This window comes from Mus musculus, chromosome 17 (genome assembly GCF_000001635.26).
Source record: "Mus musculus strain C57BL/6J chromosome 17, GRCm38.p6 C57BL/6J".
Classification (NCBI taxonomy): Eukaryota; Metazoa; Chordata; class Mammalia; order Rodentia; family Muridae; genus Mus; species Mus musculus.
In genome coordinates this window covers 14,258,290-14,277,788 of record NC_000083.6, presented here as the reverse complement: position 1 = coordinate 14,277,788, position 19,499 = coordinate 14,258,290, and the positions used below count along the sequence as shown (strand labels likewise).

Sequence of the window (19,499 nt, the reverse complement as noted above, 5' to 3'; positions counted from 1 at the left end):
ACATTCAAGAAGTATTTGGTACAAAACATTTTCCTTTTACCTTTTATTTCAAGGGTACAAATTATTAGCTGAAATGTCTTCTTGGGACTGAAAGTCTGAAAATAGCTTTTTGTCTACTCTCTTCCATGGGAGTGTCCAGCAAGTAACAGGCTTCATTTGCTCCCATTTTACAGATGAGAAACAAAACAAATAACTGTATGTCTTAGCCAGCCACAAAATCGGGGGCCGAGTCCAGATGTCCGAACTTGGAACTCTGGCAAGTCTATCACATCCCCTGGAGACGTGGAAAGCAGAAAACAACCCCTTGGCACTCACTGCCTTGAGTCCTCCAATCTCAACACATCTTTCATTTGTCCTCTGAGATTCCAGGGAGATCAGTGTAACAACACGCTTTTCCAAGACACTGACAGATGAGAAGGGTCGGAGCCTTCAGAGACCCTCTAACATTTGGAGGCACTAACATGTGGACCGAAAGCCAAGTTCTGTGTTCTTAAAGATGCTCGAAGTGAAATTTGGAGAGGTAACCAGTTCCCATTGTGTGGGGGAAAATAGAACATTTATTAAAACCACTAAGAAATGGTTTTATGTGTCAGCCACTTCCTTCAAAGTTAAGACAGGAAGTAGTCAGCTCAAAGGTCTGAGACATCCCTACAGGAATGAAATAATATCCCCTGCTCCTGGAAATGAGCTCTCAATTGTAAGAGTGGCAGGCTTGCTTTTGGATGTGACCCGTGGACCCCAAATTTACATTTCTGTCATTAGCAAGAGTCACAGTGAAGATGGGCAGAGAACAGGTCAGTCCCTGTGGGATTATCTTGAACCCACATGTCTCTCCACAGACTCTCATTAGCCATCAGCCCTGTCTTCCTTTCCTTGTTTTACTGTGTTAAGCTGAAAAGTCTTTTTGCTCTTGGTGAAGAGGCCATTTACCATAAATGTCTGGCTTACTCTTGGTATTTAGCCAGTAAAAGAAAAAGGTGTCAGACATCTTCCCAACTCCCAGTATGCAAAACACAAGAAGAGTCGAAGGTCCTTTTCTTGTTCTGTGACTTCCAAGGTTTCCCTCGTCCTTTGGAGGCTGGATTGGAGCAAGCAGCCGACCACTGTGCCTACGATGCACATCGCAGCCAGCCACCAGCTTCTGGTTTCCACTTAATCCTAAGAGGAGAAATCTTCACAGATTGCCTGGCTTTCCTTGGGTATAGTCTGCATAAATGCCCAGGGTTTATGAAGCTCTATCCTCTTATTGGCCTGTCTTTACCTCTTCCTATATTGTGGTCCCTTCAGTCCCTGGGATATTTAGAAAACTGGGGCTCTTAGATTCATTAATAGATGAATTTAAGAATGACTCAAACAGAAGTCTGAAGACAATTTTAGTAGAGATTAAAAGGAAAACACCCCAGCTGTAAACCTTAGCAGCTGCCCGGAGGACAAGAATGAAGAAGAGAAGGGGGGAAATTGCTCTCTGTGAGCCAGTACAGAGGGCAGACATAGGACAAGCACTCATGTGGCAGGGAGGGGGGCTTTAAAGAAAGATGGGAAAGCCCAAGGCATTAGGGAAAGTGTGGTCTGAGCATGGATAGAGCATGTGAAAATGAAAAGTTATGCTTTTCTGAGGGATTCCGAAGTGGGAAGATCTATGAAGCCGTCTTGCTACCTCTCTGTAAGCTACCACATTAGGAGTGGGGGTTCTGTGAAGACTATGTAGAGTCTTCTTGAAGGAAAAAGTATTTCACCCATCTCCTTAGCAGGCTTAAGGTGAGCCCTGCCTTCCTAAGGGTGGTCCCTTGGTCAGGTGATTGGTTCAGCACAGGACAGAGCATTTATCGGCTTGACCAGGAGTTTCCCCTTGATGGTCCTTTATTGATGCTCTAACGAATGGATCCACCCCTAGCCTTTGCTCAGGTTCCTCAGCCTCCAGTTCCTGCTTGTGAGCCTAAGTGAGTAGACATTGACAGAGACTGGCTGGGGATAGGGCCATTGCTCTAGTTTCATGTATGTGCTAGAGTTTGGATTTGTCCTGTGTTCAATCATATAAACGAGCCTTCATGACCTTCACATAATGGATCCCATGTCAACACTTCCTATCGCTTTTATGGATATAATAGTTCATGATCATGCTACAAGCTAAGTCAATTCCCACAGGAACTCTGAAAGAAGGTAGTGTTCTACCAGCAATGATAATGAGCCCAGGAGGTCGCAGGATGTGCCCAGAGCCACAAGACTGGAAGCACAGAAGCAGTTCCTAACTTGGCTTCACCTCGATAGGGTCTTCTTCTGTCTTGAAGAAAGCTTTTGAAGAGACTAGGAAAGGCTCAGGCCACAGCCTACCTGAGATGCTTAGTTCTTACGATTTGAAGTCGCAAAGTCCTCTGGGGAATGATGGGAACTGTAGGCACTTCATCCAGGAGAATCTGTGGGCATGCGCACATGGACATGCATTCGCTGACATCCTTTTGCATATTGTTGGAGGGCTACCTCAAAACAAACAAAAGGCACTTTTTGTGGTTGTTTCTGGATTATTGATGATTCTTCAACTCCGGCACAGTATTTCACAACTTAATGTTTCCAAAGAAAGCTCTGTCTCACAAAGCCACAGGCAGAATCCTCACCTTCCCAGAGAGATCCATCCCTGCAGCACTGAAGACAGATGCCAGGGCCTGCAGAAAGGGCACAGTCCTGGGAAAGTGGATGGGTGATTCATTCAACATAAATAATGGATCCTAATGAATGTGCAAAACGCCCTCTGAGGACTACTGTCAATATCCAGGCTCTATGAAAGATCTGCCTTTCTGTTCCTGGAACAGCGTCTGTCAGGGGGCAACACTTTTGCAGAAGACATCAGCTCCCGGGTTAGTAAAATCCACCAAGACCCAAGATCACAGAAACAGTCTCTTAGTCTCCATCTCTCTTTCTGACTTTTTTCTGTCACTCTTTATGTCTTTCTCTGTGTATGTCTGTCTCTGTCTCCAGGTCTGCTTCTATCTGTGTGTGTGTGTGTGTGTGTGTGTGTGTGTGTGTCTGTCTGTCTGTCTGTCTGTCCCACAGCCGAGGGTTATACTCCTCTCCAGTGGAATCACAGCATCTGGGTTTTTGGAGCTTCTGTCCGGCAGGTTGTCCTTCTGAGAGCATATGGACACCTCCTTTCTGCGCTCACTCCCTCATGTTTCAACATTCACAAGGTGGGATGGCCTTAAAAGATATTTATTTGTAAGAGAGTACCATGTCATGAGCTAATTAGGAATATTTTCATTTTCATAGTGGCAGATTAAATAACATTATACTTAACAGTAAGTATTATGTAAATTCCGATCATTTCTGGATAGACAATAAATTTGAAACGTTTTTTAAAAAGTTGAAAATGGGGGCTGGAGAGATGGCTTAGTGGTTAAGAGCACTGACTGCTCTTCCGAAGTTCCCGAATTCAAATCCCAGCAACCACATGGTGACTCACAACCATCCATAATGAAATCTGATGCCCTCTTCTGTAGTGTCTGAAGACAGCTACAGTGTACTTACATATAATAAATAAATAAAATCTTTAAAAAAAAAAAAGTTGAAAATGCTTAAAGCCTCAAAGTCCTAAAATAGAATAAATAGGCTTAAAATTACCTCTGATAAGTCTCCCCCATTTTTGATACAGGGTTTCTTTATATAACAGCCATGGGTGTCCTGGAACTCCCTTTGTAGATCAGGTTGGCCTAAAACTCACAGAGATTTGCCTGCCTATGCCTAAGTGCTGGCATGAAAGGTGAACACCCTACACCTGGCTATTTCTGTTCATTCTAGACTTCAGGACTCTCTTTTTTGGCTAAGTGATTCCACCTGTGCTTTCATACTGACCATTTGTCCAAGTCATGTCCACTTAGAGGCTCAAGGTTCCCGGGAAGCCCCGCTGCCCACTAGACACTGAGTAGATCAAATACATCGCAAAGCTTGCCATGTTTCCCCATCAATGTGAGGGGATCTTTGACATCTTGGACTGTGCTCAAAGGAAAGATGTATCATGAAGTCACAACTCCGTTTATTAGCAGAAAGTTGAGATGAATCTTCATGGGCCTCCTTGAAAACAGATGTTTTGTGTCCTGAGCACCCAAAGTGTACATCTTGCTCTGCTGAGGATGTTGCGGCAATGAGGGTCATAACTGGTGTTACGTTCAGAAAGCTCTGAAGAAGTTGGCACATGTCAAAGAATGAGTAATTCAGGTTATGGAGGAGGCAGGCTCCAAGAGCTTGAACAAACAAGGAACTTACTGACGAGGGTGGAGCTAGAGGTAGCAGACAGGTACTGTGCCACTCCCCTGTGCAGTTGTGCTTGCATTTGCACGAATCCTCCCCAGACGGTGTGTGAGCCTGGGACACTGAGCAGCTATTACATGCATATAAAGAGCCAGCTCCACAAGATGTAGAAGACTACACTTCTGCCCTCCTTTCTGGAGCCATAAGCATCTCTAGTGTGAGTACTCTCGAAGCTAAACTGCCTTACAGGAACTAAAGAAGGAACATGGTTTCCTTTAGGTATGCTGAGCTGAATTTCTCCAGTTTTGTGTGCTTTTTCTAAGGACAAAAAGGTACTAGAAAGGTTGGAGGCAGAGTAGCCAGGGCCAAAGATGTTTCAGCTTCCTGGATTGGAGGCAGAGAGACATGCTTGGTTCTGAAGACAAATCAGAGAGAGCTAATGAAGTATGGCTGGCTTCATAAGGGGTGTGTGGTCTAGGGGATACACAGCAGTGCAGGGTTGGGGGCACTTCTGCCATCATGGGCTTCCACTGCCAGGCAGCTTAGGCATGAGGTTGTTTGTTTAAATACATAGAGAACTTTCTTTCTGAGATACATCTTAATGCTCAGAGAAGGGTGGGGAAGTAGAGGGATTAAGGCCCGGAGGGTGTGTGGAATTCTGTCCCACTGCAGCTGGGTCAAAGAGCTGGGCGGACAAGAGAGAATCACTGGAGGCTAATGGAGCTCTTTTTAACAGAGTATCTTCTTACACCGTTTTCTGTCCATATAAACTCTGTCTGTGTGGTCCACACTGCCCCAGAGGACTCCTGGCAATCTGTATTTCTTTCACCATTTTAAAACTTTTTTTTTCTCCTCTGAAGGTATGTCTCCCATGAAGACAGGAAGAAGGGAGTCCTTAGGCTGGGTTGACAAGGAGGGCCAGTCCTGAGGTAGTCTAGGCCCTGTCACAGGGAGGGCTGATCCTCCTCTGCTGAGGTGGTTTAGGCTGGGCTGACAAGAAGGATGGATCCTGAGGTTGGCTGAGCAAGAACAGAAGCAAGTCCTGAGGGAATTGAGGCTAGGATTTAACCCATTTTAATACCTCTCAAAAATGAAGAGGTTCTAGGATCTCCAGACCCTTGAAGATATACCCAGTGAACATGGGAGCCAGAACCTATGTGCTGTGTGCCCCACAGAGAGCAACCCAGGAAGGATAACACCCCAATCTTCCTCCTCAGTGCACATAAAAGGCAAGGCACAAAAAGCAAAGAGAGGAGTGGCCTAGCCCGGACCACAGCAAAGCACTAGAGAAAGAATTGGCCAGGCAGGGAAGTGAAGAGGGGAGAGAGGCAGACTAAGGACTTACTCAAAATATAGGAACCCACCACCGTTTTCATAAACCTGTATAATTTCATAAGTGCATTCTAAATATTTATCCTTATACCCACAGATAATGTAGCTCTCAAGTATCAGGAATTGCAGCAGGAGACTATTAGAGAAAGCCACAACCAGTCAAGATACAGAGAACACCTGACTGGTGCCCAGTTCCAATTGACACAACTATACCACACTGCCTGGATCTAAGGCTCAGGAGATCTAAGGCACAGAGGAGAGAGCAGGGAGACTGTAAAAGCCAGAGGACCAAAAATTCTGCTGTGGTGTGGTGCCTTCCAGTTGTGATAATGTATTAGCTATTTTTCTATTGCTATGAGAAAACACCGTGACCAAGGCAATTTATAGAAAGAAAAGTGTATTTGGAGCTCACAGCAGCTGAGAGCCTACATTTTGAGATAACAGCTGTGCAGGAGGGAGGGAGGGAGGGAGAGAGAGAGAGAGAGAGAGAGAGAGAGAGAGAGAGAGAGAGAGAGAGAGAGAGAACTGGAGTGGTATGGGCTTTTGGAACCTGAAAGCCCACTCCCAGTGGTGACACACCTCCTAATCCTTCCCAAACAGTTCCAGCAACTGGGGACCAAGCATTCAAGTATAGGAGATTCTGGGGACCATTCTCATTCAAACTACCACAGTCAGGAAAGTGATCCCCATGAGATCTTAAGTACATGACTGCTTATACACCATCCAGCAACAATGGGCATTCCAACCTAGAAGGGGGGAAATCTCACCTCTAAATGGGGTCAATTAAAACCTTTGGAAAGGGAGAACTGAATCTCCCCCAGGGATGAGCCCCTGATTGGTTATCCAATGCCACGTGCTCGGGCCTCGTGCTGGCAACACTGACTTGCTTGGCAGGTTGCATTGGCTTATGTGTTCGTCTATATCTAACATCCATGGTTGAAGGAGAGGAGGCTATACATTTAGGGGGAAGTTAGGGAGTACTTGGGAAGGATAGGAAGTGTGCCGCCCCTTCTCCTTGGAGACTATTGGCTACCAGCCTGAGAGGACAAAGGAAGCAGAGACAAAGAGCAGGATTTGGACAACTGTGAGTATGACAGAATGACCTCCAGAGACTGCCCCTGTGAGACAAGTCTATTCCATTGTTCAGGGATAGGGTATATCAGGGCTTTTGGGGGATACAAGTGAAAGGGGTCAGTTGGTCATAACATCAGGTGAGTGGGAAGGGCTGGTTGGTTATAATACAGCACCTAATTGTCAGGAAGTCAGTCAGGAAGCCAGAATGGGACTTGTGTGCCCAGTTATGCAGCTTTGCAGAGACTCTGTACAAGGTCACTTTTCAGACAAGGCCAGCCACCTGTGTTCAGGGACACTCTCCAGACAGAGGCAGAGACAGGGAAGCCCCACTGAGCTAGAGAGTCTCCCATATCACTCTGAGCTCAGGAAGCCATTTGGTCATTGGGGTGCTGCTCTCTTAATAGCAAGGTTCCCCAACAGGGAAGGAGGAAGGAAGCAGAAGACTGGCATAATCATATTTAATTAGAATTTTTTTTTAATGTACATTAAAAAAATATGGCTCTTGGATTGGGCTATTCAAGGCAGTGAGAGTTTCTTAACTTCAAAATGGATGGGGTTGGCTATATGGTGCAGCATGTAAGGGTGCTTGTCATCAAGCCCGATACCCTGAGTTCGATCCCCGGGATCCACATGGTAGAGGGAAAGAACTGACTTCTCTGCCAACTGTTCTCTGACCTACCTCTACACTTTTGCCACGGCATGCTTATGCCACCCATGCATAGATGACACACAAACACAAAATCAATGTTCAGAACGCTGATTAAAATGAAATGGACTGCTAAGTCAGAGCCCTCTGTCCTCCCCGGCTCCCCTACTGCCCCCGCAGATGTATAGCTCTGCAAAAACAGCTGCATAAAACACCCCCTCTGATAGACATAGTTAGGGGTGAAGAGAAAGGTAGCTCATTCCAACTGAGCCAGCAGGCAGAGCAGGCACGCCGGACCCAACTTGGAAGTGCTTGGCTCTATTGCTCCAAGCAGTAAGTACTAAGTTCTGTTTCCACCGAACACGAAGATATAAGTGGCTAGACTTCCTGCTACTTAACTATTCCCCCACCCCCACCCCCTTCTCCCCCTCCCCCTCCCACTCTCCCCCCTCCACTTTATGATGAACTCTGCTAACTTTACCCTACAGCATCTATAAACCTGGGAATTCTAAGTAGGATTCTGGGAAGCTTTACCCACACCCATCAGAAGACCTGGCGTCAGTATCCCCATGTTCCGGCAACCACTTTAATCATGGTCAGCCCAAACCTCAGAAGCTAGAGAAAACTTCCCAAGCTCAAATGTTGTTAGACAGGTTGGGCATGGCTTACCTGGCTACCTTGGTCAGCAACACAGAGGCTGCAGGAATGCTGCCATCTTGGCCTGAGCACCATCTCAAACCTACCTGGAGGTCAGGGGGTATTCATACTCTTTGTTCCCTGTGGTCTCTCCTCCCAGGCTGGCTGCTGGCTCCAGGACTGTTCTTAGCAAAAGGACAAACCCCTGGGCACCCTGCAGCAGCACAGTCATGCCAAGTCTGACCACAGCTGTTCATTGATAGAGCCCATGCCCAGGTCCCTGAGACCCAGCTCTGACTGAACTCATTTGCTCAACTTATCTCTGGGAAAGCTGGCTTAGGAGCCAGGGCGCTATGGATGGCTTTAGCTCCTCTTTCTCAAAGTCTTCTCCCTCTTTCCAGAGCTGCTCTTCACTTGCAGTGAGCCCATTTGTTTCTTCTTCTCCACTGAGTGCCTTTCCTAAGGGCCATAGGCAGAGTAGGGCAAGAATCTATACCATAGAAGCAGCCATTTTCTACATTAACTACCACTGCACTGGGACCATGACCACAGGCACAGCAATGCCTTACATTTGCCCCCTTCCTAAAACCACACACACAAACACACACACCACCATCATCACTACTACCACCAACACCAGATTGCACACACATACACACCACACCAGACCACACACACACAAACCACACCACACCACACACACACACACACACACACCATACCAGACCACACACACATCCACACACTCAGACAGACAGACACACCATCAAACCACATACAGTCACACACACATGCACATGCACACCCCATACATACACACACCACACAAGACCACACACACACCAAATCAGACCACACACACACCACATCAGACCACACACACACACCACCACTACCACTACCACCACCACCACTACCACCAGAACACACACACACACACAGACACACACAAACCTGTTCTCAGGTCATGTACTCATTAAACTTCAGGCCTGGATAAATCCCCTCTGCCGAATTTGACCTTCAGAAACCTGTCTCCCTAACACCTCTGCTATTCTGCATCCTTCTGTAGGCACAGAAGTCATGCCAAGCCACTCAAATCAATACCTGTCCCCTTCTTCCTCTTGCTGTGCCAAGTATCTGTGTATCCTCATTGCCTCCTGAGGACTAAGCTCCTGTAGAGACATGGGGCCTGGGTGTGCCTAGCACCTGGCATATTCTTTGACATGCATACAGGCTCTTAGGTTGCTGAGTTATACAGGGTGAGTCGGGGGAATACTAAGAGGGCAGATATGGACTAAGAGCAGATATGGAGTAAGAGACAAGAACTCAGGGAGCAGAACTTGGATCAGGAGTGGAGAACTACTCCAGAAAAGTAGGATATGGATTCAACCACAGACTTCCCGTGTTCATATGAACTGTGAACACTAGTGCATGGCTCATTGCAGGGTAAAGCTAACATGAATTCATAAATGGTCTGACTCAACTCTGGCAGCCTCATATTCTAGCAAAGGATTATGGAAGGCAAGAGAGAGTTGTTACATAACTCAGGGAAGAGAGCTAGGAATGGGAGAGGGAAATCACGGAGCTGGCTTCGGCAGTATTGGGGGCTGGCAAGCCTGAGATCCACAGGGAGGAATGGCAAACTGACCCAGGAAGCAGCTGGTGTGTCCAGAGGCTTTCTTCAGGCCAAATATTTGCTCGATCAGGAAACTTTCTTTTTCCCCAAGGGTCTCAGCTGCCTGGTGGAGGCCCACCTACAATGCACAAGATCAGTGCTCACAGCATTTTCGAATGCTTCATGGCCTCAGACACATTGTGTTTGGCCAAACAGCTGGGCATCTTGGCCCAGACATACACATAACACATAAAATTGACCACTGTGGCTGTTCTGTATGTCCCTGAGCCACAGACAGACATCTAAAACACTATTGTAGAGCTGGGTAGACTGTGTATGGCTCTTGGAGGAAGCGCTCCAGCAGCACAGGCTTTATCAACACAAAAACACATATGAAAACAGCCTCACTGTGAGCTGGGCGGCAAAGGGGCTGCTGCCTTCAAAGCGAAGATAGAACAGATAAGAAAATCAAGTTGTGCTAAGCATAAGTCAGAGAGGGCCAGCTCAGCCCACGAATGATCCACATCTTCTGCCCCTTCCTCCTCCTGCTGTTTCCTGCTCTTTAATAGCTCTGGGAAGGGAAAGACAGAAAAATTTAAGAGATCTTATCGAGGAAGTATGGCTGTGTGTACCCCGGGCACACCCACATCCATGGAAGGGTAGACCAGATGAGAGGCAGGTAACAAGTCAGCTTGCTATTATTCACAGCACCTGTTTTCAATTACTCCCGTCATATTTCATAACTCATAGATAAGTTTGGCTGCTGAAGCAAAAGAAGAGTCTGTTCCGTCTATGCACTAATCTGCACTGTTTAAAGTGTACAAAAGTCCTACGTCGGGGCTGCCTTATGTGGAACACACAGAGTCAAGCACTACCAAGAGACCAGGGACTCCACAGGAGAGGGATGTCAGAGATAATAGTAATGGGAGGGGCAGGTATTGAGATGATGGTGATGGGAGGTACTGGGATGACAGTGATGGGGGAGGGGTACCGGGATGCCCTCCCATGGCTGTGGGCTATGGGTGTTTATTTCATACTTTTAACTAAACCGGTGGGCTATGTACTATTTCTCACTATTTGAGCTAACCTCACCCTAACGGGAATCAAGGAGTTTAAATCTGGTTTCCAATGCTGTAAGATTCTGAAGGTGAAGGGTAAAGATGGACCAGAATACTTTCTGGCCCTGAACTAAGGGACTTCCCCAACCTACTGCTACCCAACTCTAAGCCATGTGTTTGTTGTGGTTGTCTGTTACCATTGCAATTAAATTTGGTGGTAACAGAAACAGAGGTAAACATGAGGAGTTTCCTCACCTTGATCAGGTTGGAAACAGAAATATTCGTATACACTACTCTTATTCACCACAGCACCTGAGGCCACAACAACCACCATAACATGAAGAAACACAAGCCTTGGGCTGAGAAGGGAAAAATTAGACTGTTCTATATGCAGATAGTATAACTGGTAAGGTAGAAGAGTCCCAGTAAATTTACTCAAAAAAAAAAAAAGGGGGGGGAGAAGGAGAGAAGGAAGGAAGAAAAGAAAGAAAGAGAGAAAGAAAGAAAGAAAGAAAGAAAGAAAGAAAGAAGGAAGAAAAGAAATGGGGAAAATCCTTACAAATTGAAAAATGATTGCAATATATAAGACTAACATGCAAACAACATGTTTTTATGGCAGCCATGTATTGATTAAATTTAAATCATGTATGGCATTCAAGGCACGGAGACACATACTTCACAAATAAAATTCTCAGAAACTCTACATAGCAATTTCATTTTTTCTTTCATTTATAAAATGCTGATAGAACAAACCAAGGAAAAGTTGCATAGGTCACATAGAGAGGCATGCCATGTTCACAGAGCAGAAGATGTACCACAAGCAAGGGATTGCCTCCTCCCAGTTTGACTCACAGCTTTAAGAACATGACCATCAAAATTCCCCCAAGGGTTTCTAGGGAGGACCATCAAAGTTGATGGGGAAAGACATGTGATCAGGAGCTGTTGGAAGCAGGGAGGATACAGGGAAGGACACAGCCACTTGATATTAAACCTTGTTATATCTTCATTAAGGTAACACAGTCCTGGAGGAGGAGTGAGCATGGAGATCCATCCATGGGGCTTGGAAACACACCCTTTCAAATACCCCAAGATTGAGTTGATGGAAGAATACCCTTTTCAACTGAGAGGGAGAGAGAGGTTGGGATAAATTGTCAACCACTGAGTTGTATTCAATCCCTTCAGATTGTATATTGAAGCCTAAACACTCTACAACTATACTTGGAGTTCAGGCCTTGAGAGAGAGGGTAGGACCTAATCCGAGGAGGAAGAGACTGTGGTCCCTCTTCCATCCATCCATACTCAGAACAAACACAGGAAGGAGATGCCACCTGTTAAGGACAAAGACGGCATACCAGAAACAAACCTCTTGTGAGCTGACTTTTGGTTTCTATACCCAGAGACTTCTAGAAGTCAGTCTCCATTGTGCACTCCTCTGGAGTATTTGGCTACAGAGGCCCTGCCATATTGATTTATGAGAATTATCAGAGTCCTTAAACCTGACACCAGGAATGGAAGATTATGTGATCCCACCAGAAAAGACCACCAGGTGATAGATGAAACTACTAACATTAAATACCTTTAGAAAAAGTGGTATGAAAACCTCCCACTGTAGAAGTGTGTGTGTGTGTGTGTGCGCGCGCACGTGCGCGGTGCATGAGTGTGTACGTATATATGCATATATATGACCATAAAGCTCTGTGGGGCTTGAAAATACAGATACACGTATTGAAGGAGAAAGTAGGGAGTTGAGTGGAGTTGCCCTAAGACAGGTGATAATGCTCCTACTAGACAAACTAAAGTAAAACTCTGAGTGGCAGAGATAGTCTTCGGTTTTGGGGGCTGCATTATTTTTTTCCACTCTATATGTTCAAATGTGCCCACCACTCAAGGGAATCTACAGAGTCCATGCAACTCCTATCAGAATCCCAATGAGATTTGGGCAGAAATACATTTTCAAAAATCCTAAAATTCAAATGGAATATCAGAAGAACCCATGTAGCAAAAACCAACCCTAAGCAGGAGAAGGTGACTGTGGAAGATTGTGTTTCCTGACGTACAGTGTTTCAATGGCCCAAACAGAATGACATGTCCGAAAACAGGCACAGATACAAAACAAAGTAGAAAGCCCAGAAATAAATCCACACATATACAATCAACCAATCTTCACCCAGGTACACAAGGGGGTGGGGTCTCTTCAAACTATCAGTGCCAGGAAATGTGGATATTCACATGCAGAAAAATGAAATCAAGTTTTTATATCCCATTGTTTCAGTTTGCTTACTGTTGATGTACTAAAACTCTAACCAAAACCAGCCTAGGGGGTAAAGAGTTTGTTTGTTTGGAAGCCAAGGCAGGAACTCAAAGCAGGAACTTGAAACAAAGAAACCAAGGAAGAGGAGCCTGTTTGTTCAGTGGCTTGCTTCCTCTGGCTTGCTCATTTACCTTCCTTATACAGCCCAGGCCCACCTGCGCCCTCCCCTCAACACACACACATACACACACATTAATCAACCATCAAGGACAATGCTATGAAGACTATGAAGATAGGGCCACAGGTTCATCTGACAGAGGCAATTCCTCAGCTGAGAGTCCCTCTTACCAGATAAGTCTGGGTTTCTGCCAAGTCCATAGAAACTAACCAGTGCACTCTCTGTGTGTAAAAATAACTTACACAGAGTTGAGACTTAGTGCAAGAAGCAAAGCTTAAAAACGCCTAGAAGGAAATGGGGGGTGGGGGCGGGGCGTGTGGGTCTTGGGCTGGGGCAGGAATTCTTGGGGCAAAAGTGAAAGCGGACAAAAGACATTATGTTAAAGAAAAGGGTGCAGCACAGCAAAAGAGGCAGCCTGTGGTAGGGGAGAAAATATTCAAAAGCCAGACACCCAATAAGGAATCAACAGGGAACCACAGGAAAATGGACCGAGATCCTAAGCAGACTCGTCTCAAAAGAAGCTGTCAACAAATAGCAACTTGGAAGAGAAAGGGCTTCCTTCTTAGGGTTCAGGATACAAAGTTACAGTTTGTCGGTCGCTGGAGGACAGAGTCGGCAGAACTTGAAACCTTCACTCACATCTCAGCAGTGAGCAGGGAGAAACTAAAGTGAGTAGGGAAAGCTTGCGTGCTTAGAGCTCAGCCAGCTTTCCCTACTCTTGCAAAGCCCAGGACCCAGTCGTGAAATAAGGCTGCCACCTTCAGCCTCAATTAACTCAATTAAGAAAATCCCTCACAAGCATGCCCAGAGGCCAACCTCATCTTAATAATTCCTCATTGAGACTCTCTTCCCAGGTGATTCTTTGTTATGTCAAGTTGACCATTAAAACTAGCTGTCATCTCAGGAAAATGCAAATCAAAGTCACAGTGAGGTGTCAACACTTTCTTTAGGATAGATAGCTCCTAGCACCAGCCACAGACAAGAGCTGACAAGCAGGAAGCCTCTTAGCTCTTGATGAGAATGTAAGTTGGTTCTATTACAGAGAATGCTAAATAGCATGGAGACTTCTCACCAAGTTGAATGTTCTTCATAGGAAGGTGGCTGGCTCCATTGCACAAGGGATGGTACATCAGACATCTAACACTCACAGGACCCAGGATCCTACTGCAAGAACACACGCACAGAAAATGAGTTCAGAGTTCTGAAGAGACACAGCCCCTCCCCCCACTCCACTGTAGCAATGCACGCATTATCCATGCCAAACTGGAGGAAAAGGGTGACAGAAGGCAGAATTAGTGTGGAAAGTAGGAGATGCTGGGCAAAGGGTGTGATATTTCCATCATGCTGGACCCACAAGCTCTAGGAAAGTAATCCTTAGCCTGGCAACCCCAGCGGATGGCAGGCAGACGTCAGAGCACAGATCAAACAGCAGGCAACACACTAAAGGGTGGACATATCCACTTTTGCTAGTGGCCTCTCTCAGGGCTCTGTGCTTGGCAGAGTGTTCTGGTTCTGCAATCATAAAAGATCCCAGGCCACCATCAGCTGGGAGACACTGTTAGCATGGCCTAGAGAGTTGATCAGCAAGGGAAGTCAGTGGATAAAATCCAGAAGGAAGTGGAAGTTTTCGAGCAACTTGCTAACATCCTGAGTCACCCTCTAAAAGAAAGAGCCAGATTTGTCGTGAAGAATTCTGGCATGGGTCACTGCACTGGGGGAGGGTGGGGGGGGGGGGACAGGGATGCCATGTGGTGAGACGAGATTGAGCTGTTGAGGAAGAGTAAAGACTGTGCTAAGGGGAAACGTTGTTTGAGGTGTCCTGTGGGCCTGGAGATAGAAGACTGGAGTTCAGAAGAAAGACTCGGTGGGCAGTTCACAAGAAGCTACCAAGAGGCAGGTAAGGTCTTCAGGGACACAGGTGGGCTTATGGGTATTTCCAGATAGTCCCAAGACCTTCAGAGCCAGCTCATGGTGATTGGTAGAAACCAAGATCGGTGACCTGCCTAGATGCCAATTGCACACAGAGATACCCGGTCCCACCCATGAGGGGCTCACCTGCCTGGACTCTTTCCTTCTCTCATTCCCTTGTGTGTCTTTGGTTTTAGACAACAAAAGGCACCTGATGTTTACTCTTATCTAAAATATTAGCCAACGTGTCCACATTCAGGGTGGAGTTCCCAGGAGACTCAAATCTACTTTAGCCCAGGCTCCGGCACCCGTCCATAGCAAGCGAGAAGGAGGCTCAGCACCGCCGTGAATAGCACCTCTGTGTAAGCCAACATAACAAACACATTTAGAAAGGGCCAGAGCAAAGCGCTGCTTCACTGCAGTCAGCCAAGCAGCCAGTGCCAGGTGTGTAATCTTACCTTTCATCAACAAGTGAGAATTCTTGGCTCCCTCTACACCAGTCTTCCCTCTTCTCTGGCCCACCTGGGACACGTACAACTTTTGACATGTCTTAAAGTACGTTTGCTTTGCAAAATTGATGGTAGTTTAGGGAAAGAGGGTCAGGCTTCATGAGACTGTGCAGGCTGCACGCTGAAGCTCACTATACTCAGTGCATTGGGTCCTAAAGCCTAGTCCTCGGTCAAACCAGGGCCACTGTTTAAACTCTGGCAGCCTGCATGTTTACGCTAGGGCTCTAGAATGATCTGATACCCTCACTTGGTTCATCCCATGTCTCTGTAATGTGAGGGATTCATCCACCACAGCTAGCGGGTTGGGCCTTCATATTCATATCCTTGAGCAGATGTGTCTGGTGACATCCACACCTTAGGAGGCTTCCTAACAAATTCAAGATGAGACCAAGAACCAGCATCCTTTCCCCAGCTTCCCACATTCACAGAGTGTCAGTACACAGAGGCACACATTCCCCAAGGGCTCTAGCCAAGAGCCCAAGAATACAGAAATGAGATTCAGCCTTCGTGATGAAAGTTGTGAGTCTGTAGCGATACCCAGACCCCCTCTGTTCACATAGGTGTCTTCAAAACCTAATGTTGACTTTATCCTCAGCTCTGAGTTACACCTCCTCCGTTGTCAAAAGGTAGCTGAGGGACATGAAAGACCCTCAGAAGACACAGCCAGCCACATTATCATTCTAGGTACACAGTGGTACTTAATCGTCCCTTTAGTTGGTAAACAAATACCAAACTACTTGTTACATGTTATGGAGAACACCATTTACCACTCTCTTCAAGGCCCCAGATCTCCTGATCAGAGATAGTCTGCTGAGCATCTTCATTGGTGTTCACAATCTGTGGCCCTGGAGAGACACCATTTATGGGTCTACATGTGGTTCCCAGGAAGCCCCTCTGCAGAAGGAATGGAGTCAAGTCGGCCAATGCTGCCTTCCGGTCCTTCCTTTTATCTGGCTATCAGGGAGCCTCGCAGTAAATTAGAGTCATTTTGAGCCAACTTTTAAATTATTTGATAAATATCTAATGAAGTCTTCATGTGCAAAACTGTTTGTATTTTTATCACAAAGGTGCGTTTCTTCTCTGCTGGAGCTGATGGTGTAAGTACTGCTCAGGCTTTCTGAGTGTGTTACATAGATGCCTGGTGCTCTGCCAGAAGCTTCTAGGGGGTCCAGGAGCAGGTCCAAAATGAGAGCAGAGTGTTTTAGGAAGACTCAGCCCAGTGCCCAGGAGAGGTTGAATTTGAAGCTCGGCTGCAGGCAATGTTCCCAGGACTGTGTACTCAGGAGTCTCTGCATGCATCCGAGCACACCATGGCTGTGAATCCTTTTGCTACCCCAGGCTTCTCCCTTCCAAGTTAGTATAGGGAGCAGTACCTGAGCACTGGGGTACAGAGCAGGCCAGCGACTGTCTTGAAGGAGCACATGCCTGTGCCGTGATCTAGGCAGTGTGGTACCCAGAAACAGTGTAACACCCAGACACAACTTACAGGGCCTGGGTGCCCTTGATTCACCGTGGTGGCACAGGCCTCCAACAGCTCCAATTGCCCAGAGTGAGAGAGCAGGCAGGCCTCACCTGCAGCATAGGGGTGAGAGAAATGTGTCCCCGCTGAGGGCCAGGCATGCAGTCATTTTTCCTAAATGTGGAACTGCCCCCAGCTTCCGTCAAGAGCAAGGAGCCCTTCCCTTGGAGAAGCTGTGTGTCTTTGAGCTCCCACCTTCTCATCCGCTTGTCCTTCTGCCAGGTCTCCTGTACCTAGCCACAGAGAGTGGATGTCCAACTTTTCCTGAATAACTGTTAAAAGTAGCACACACTTGCCAGAAAGAAGACACTGACTGCCCAGGGCAGGAAGCTCAGGCTAGAGCCCCGCATCATAGAAGTTGACTGTCAGGTTTGTTGTGGGCAGAGTGGAAGCCTTTGGATGAAGGGTTGACCTGTGGGACTAGCATGCTCACCCTCCCATGCTCTCCCAGGGCTCCCTTAGGATAGTCATGGTCATGGAGATGCCGGTTCCCACTGGGTGCAGATGATGTGACTGCTCCATCGTGACTTGCTGTTCCAGATGGAAGGAGCTAGGTATCCCTTTGGCATTTGTGGAATAGCCCAAATAGAACAGGTGCCAATCTCATTTACCAAGAGCCACAGCCCAAGCCCTCCACTTGAATATATTGACAGGCCAGTACATAAGCAAGACAGAGCACTATACCTCCGTGACGTCTGTCTGCAGACCGCCCACCGCCCTCCAAGCACCTCCATTCCCTACCTTCTACCCCTGCAACCTTCACTCAGTGACTCATAACTTTCTGAAAGTGTTTTGGCTGAAACTATTTAGTCTTAGTTTTGTTTTGTTTCGGGTTTTTTTCCAACCGAAGAAATGGTTTTGTGTGAATAAGACCGAACAAAACTATGTTTTATTTTTGAATCATGGAAGAGGATATTTTTAAAAGAATAACTGACATTATTTTTAAGTGGTGAGGCCAAATTACTCAGCTCTTTACATGCTGCCCAGGAGTACGTGGGTCCCGGCAAGGGCTGGTCTGGCTTATTTGTGGTTGTGGTCTTTTTGTATACCCACTAGAGGGGACACCAAATCTTTCTTAACTGTGAAGAGAGAGGGTCCCTGAAGGAGGACCCAGGAACTTGTCTACTCACCTGGCGTGGTGAAACCTTCCAGGATTCCTCAGTGGTGGTAAAATGAGACCCCAGAGAACATGGAAGTGCTTTAGCTGGCTGGATCAGCTCAGGAAGATCCAGGGAGTCAGCAGAGTCAGCTGAGTATGTTGGAGGTGGAGCATCTCTAGTGTGAGAGGTGGTGTACTGATGTTCCTTGTCTCCTTCTGACAAGCATACAAAATGAATAAATTCAATCAATCAATCAATCAATAAATAAATAAGGCTGAGTTGGAGACTGAAGGTGTTTTAAAAGGAGTTGAACATCCTAGCCAGCCTGTATAAAAGACACACAATCCAGGTATTTTATTTACAAGCCATAAGCCTAGATTGGACAGGTTGGGAGCTATTTTATCTTATTTCCCAGCCATAATGTCCCTTATTACTTGCTGTTTTCACATCTTCTCATGTTGGCTCCCCCCTCCCTTGGTCTCCTCCTTCCTGGAACTCCCTCACGACAAGTCCCACCTTTCTCCCTCTCCTGCCCAATCACGGCTTGAACCTTTCATTGACCAGTTAAATTGGGGAGCAGAGTTTATATCACTTGGTGATGCTCTCAGGCCTGGGGCTGGGGGGATGGGGCGGGGCGGGTATGGGAACCAGATTTTGAGAGCTACTATTTAGCATTAGAATACAAGCAGCATCAGGCCAACCCACTACTGATCTCAGCCAGGAAGTCACTGAACTGCATGGTCAGAAGGGAGCTGGATCAAGGGAAGCAAGCTGAAGTGAGAGGCAATTAAGTCGATAGCTGGTAGCAAAATATCCCGTGCCACCTCTGCCTGGAAGAACATGCTGTCCGTGGATCCCAGTGAAAACAGAAGCCGAAGTTGGACATACAGCTCACCCTTGTCAGGTTCAAACTTATCCTTAAAACACCTTAAGACACTGCCTGAGAATCTCGGTCTTCTGGGTACCAGGTCCCAGAACACAACCCAGAGGTCATCTCTGTCTAAGACATTCCTATGAATCTCAAATCATAATGGGAAATTAGATTCTAGGCCTTGCACAGGAACAACCTCTTACAGCTGGATCGGGGTTTGAGATCATCCATACAGCGACAAAAACGGGTGAGAAACGCCGGAATGTTCTTCATGGGAAAGACAGCACTCGCTCATCCTCTGATAGGCAACTTACAACCACCCTGTCTTTCCTGAGCTAAGCTCAGCTCCGAGGGATTTCCTTTGACTTCAGCTCTCTCATCTGTGTAGGAGCACCTGTGTCATAAAGTCTACGGTGCCCCAAAAATATAGATACTGCAGCCATACCCCATCACCATCTATCTGGTGCAGAGTTCTGGTGGAGCAGGTGAGGGGACAGTAAGGGCAGAAGGCTGGGTTCTGAGCTGGCAAGACTGGTGTCTGCAGATAAAGAACTTAAGGGGCA

The 19,499-nt window shown here is 46.7% G+C and overlaps 1 long non-coding RNA gene across 8 annotated transcripts in view; it reads right to left on the bottom strand.

Annotated features, from left to right (window-relative positions):
* Window positions 1-26: 26 nt before the first annotated feature.
* The window catches only part of Gm34567, a 28,085-nt gene continuing 8,612 nt past the window's right edge, over window positions 27-19,499 (bottom strand). For 5 of the 8 annotated variants that reach the window (XR_385413.4, XR_385411.4, XR_385410.4 and 2 more), the window contains one exon: window positions 11,308-18,280. This is a non-coding gene — a long non-coding RNA (predicted gene, 34567). Of the gene's footprint in view, window positions 2,475-11,307; window positions 18,281-19,499 lie in introns of those variants that run through there. The other 3 variants (XR_385414.4, XR_385412.4, XR_876622.3) reach the window with 3 other exon arrangements.